Source organism: Vicugna pacos, chromosome 35 (genome assembly GCF_048564905.1).
Source record: "Vicugna pacos chromosome 35, VicPac4, whole genome shotgun sequence".
NCBI classification, from domain to species: domain Eukaryota; kingdom Metazoa; phylum Chordata; class Mammalia; order Artiodactyla; family Camelidae; genus Vicugna; species Vicugna pacos.
In genome coordinates, this window is record NC_133021.1 from 19,140,081 (window position 1) to 19,143,076 (window position 2,996).

The following is a 2,996-nucleotide window of genomic DNA, read 5'->3' on the forward strand; positions in this document are numbered from 1 at the left end:
GCCCAGAAAGATGGAAACCTCACTGAAATCATGTAGCTAGGTGGCCGGGGCCCTTGATCTTTTCTGGTGCTTATCATAGCATTAGCCGTAAAGCCAAGTTTCTTGCAGATTTCTAAACATCAGTTTGTGTTAACATTTTAAATGCAGTATGGTGGCACACTGTGTACAGGTATTTGAGTGTGAAATCTTGCAGCACAGTCACTGAGGTTGTGAGGTTGATGATGAGTGTGTCTGATTTTCTTCCGGCATGGTTTATGGATTATGTAAATTGAACACTCTGTATATTGCCATTCTTGGCTTTAAAAACAAAACAGGAAATGACTATTACAAAAATCAATGTACTGTCTATTTTATTATAACTTTTGGGTTTAATTACTTAATAATAATACATTGCAGCATGGGCAAATTTGGAGTTAAAATTTCATGCAGGTTTCTGAAGTGGGACAAGTAGGCCATATGCTATATGAGTGTGTAACTGGAGGATTACATCTCAGTTAGATTTCAGTTCTTACTGTTCAATTAGGATCAAAGGGGAAAGTTTTTAACAAAACCACAAGATTATTTTAAAATATATATAAGATGTATTTCTTACAATAATGAATATTTCCTGAAGATCTGTGTTTTATTAAAACAGCAATTCTATGTAGAATACAATGGAAAAGTCAGAAATACTAGTTTGACCTTTGCATCTATATGTAATCTTATGAAAGCTTACAGACAGGATACGTTTTATTCAGGCGGCCTAGTAAAAACTGACATCAGTTAAACATAGCAGGGTAGAGGCCCATGAGAAAATCCAAGAAGATTAATGTAACAAAATAGTTCTTTAATGGTTAACTTTTTCTTAAAGACATGTAAATGGTTTCTTATCATGTGAATTTTTAGTCTTACAAAATTGCCAGTTGAAGGATGGGGATATAGAAGTCTTAAGTTTTTCCCCCTTTTTGTTAAGTTTTTTGTTTGTGTTTGTTTTGTTTTAACTGAGTAGGTATTTCATTAGTAAAGAATTCTATTTTCTTATTGTAGCTTGGTGTGTGCCTTGCCTAGTTTCACTTGATACTCTTCAGGAATTATGTAGAAAAGAAAAGCTCACATGTAAATCGACTGGAATCACCAAAAGGAATCTAAACAATTATGAGGTGGGATACTCGTGTGACTACAAGGCAGTAAAGGATATGGAATATTATCTTGTAAAATGGAAAGGATGGCCAGATTCTACAGATACTTGGGAACCTTTGCAAAATCTCAAGTGCCGATTACTACTTCAGCAATTCTCTAATGACAAGCGTAATTATTTATCTCAGGTACAGAAAGGCAAAGCAGTAACTCTAAAAGAAAATCACAGTTCTTTGCAACCTGCCGTTATGTTTTCATTCATAACCTCGATACCCGTCTTCCCCGAATGGCATTATTTTCCACGAGAACCATATGTGCTGGAGAAGAGCTCACTTTTGATTATCAGATGAAAGATTCTATTGACCACAGCCCAGCCAAAAAGAGGGTCAGAACTGTGTGCAAATGTGGGAGCTGTGACTTGCAGAGGTTAGTTACCTCAACAGAATTTTCAGGAAATAGAGCTGATGATGATTGTAGCTTTTTTTTTTTCTTCTAATGTTAACATTAAAAAAAAATATTTGGGACTCTCTTCATATTACCAAGATTATGCCCTGTGTTAATTTACAATTCATGTTTCAAGCTATTGGCGAAATGCATTACTGATACTTCTGAAGAGAGGAACACAGGGTCACATAGACTAACTCAAAATACCCAGTGGCCAAATTTATTTTGAATTATAACTGTCACAGGATCAAAGATGTAATCGTAACATTCTTTTTAAAAAAGTCAGTGTTTTACAGTCTAGTTATTTGATCTGTCTATTCTGTATGTTAAAAATGCAAAACCAGAGGGCAAAGGGAAAATGTCTATTTTCAGTAAACTCGTTTTGTCCTTATTAGTAGAAATGTAATGGGCCTTTGCAATTTTAAATACCTGCATTACCCTTAGGTTGTTAAAAAGCTGAACTTAAGCAATAAAATAGAAACTATTTTAAAAAAAAACTTGTGGAAAGATAAGAAAGACAAATTACACTAATTCATGGTCTCCAGAAAATATGCACAAATCCAAGATATATACCAAGGCACATATCACCTGGTGGCCATCTTCAGAATTGCAAGTTTAGTTTATTTGGGTTAAGTAAGTGAATCCCTAAACCTAAACCTGTGAAGCAGCAATAAATACCACACTTGAGTGCTACAAGTATAGTGTCTGGAAGTAATGGCCTGGCCATTTACACTTGGCTTGAGCGAAGGTGAAAGGTGTTAACTGATGTAAATGCTTCGGAAAACTGATACGTGTGCATTGAACCCAGGCCATGTGCCTGATCCCTGCCAGGTACCATGGAGGAGAGAGCTCCCCATGTAACTAGAGAAACAAGGTTCACACATGGAACGATCAGAGAAACATTGGTTGGTGGCAACAGGTGACAGAAAAGCACTCTGGACAGAATGTCAAGAAGGTTTGTTGCACAAGGCTGTTTGGAGAAGGAATCAAATCAGAACATAGCAGGAGGGGGGTTGCAGGTTGGGGAGCTGGAAGGCAAGGGACACATCATGTCGGATGGCCACTGTCCTGAGTGTGTGGACCAGCTAAGGTAAGGGGAGGCCCCTGCACCCAGCTCCCACTTTTCTCTTGCTATCACTACCCCCATTGCTGAACCTATTGTAAATGATGATTATTTTCTTAACATAAAAGTCCGACACACAGTCTCACAAATACAACTGTATCTACAGCGACAGAGGGAGGGAAGGTTTGGGATCAAGGTTGACCTGGCAAATCTGAGATGAATGGCTCCATGCTCATGAGTACAGAATGGGGGATACAAGTCCACTGAAGAGGACAGGTGGTTCTGGGACAAGCAGAAAGAGGAGGCCACCTCTCCTGGTGTGGAAGATGGGCCCTGGTCCAGGAAGGAACATGTAAACCAGGAGGGACACCTT

General features: G+C 38.3%; 1 pseudogene; it reads left to right on the top strand.

Annotated features, from left to right (window-relative positions):
- The first annotated feature begins 1,147 nt into the window (after nucleotides 1-1,147).
- On the top strand, nucleotides 1,148-1,547 carry LOC116277119 (histone-lysine N-methyltransferase SUV39H2-like; annotated as a pseudogene).
- Nucleotides 1,548-2,996: the final 1,449 nt, after the last annotated feature.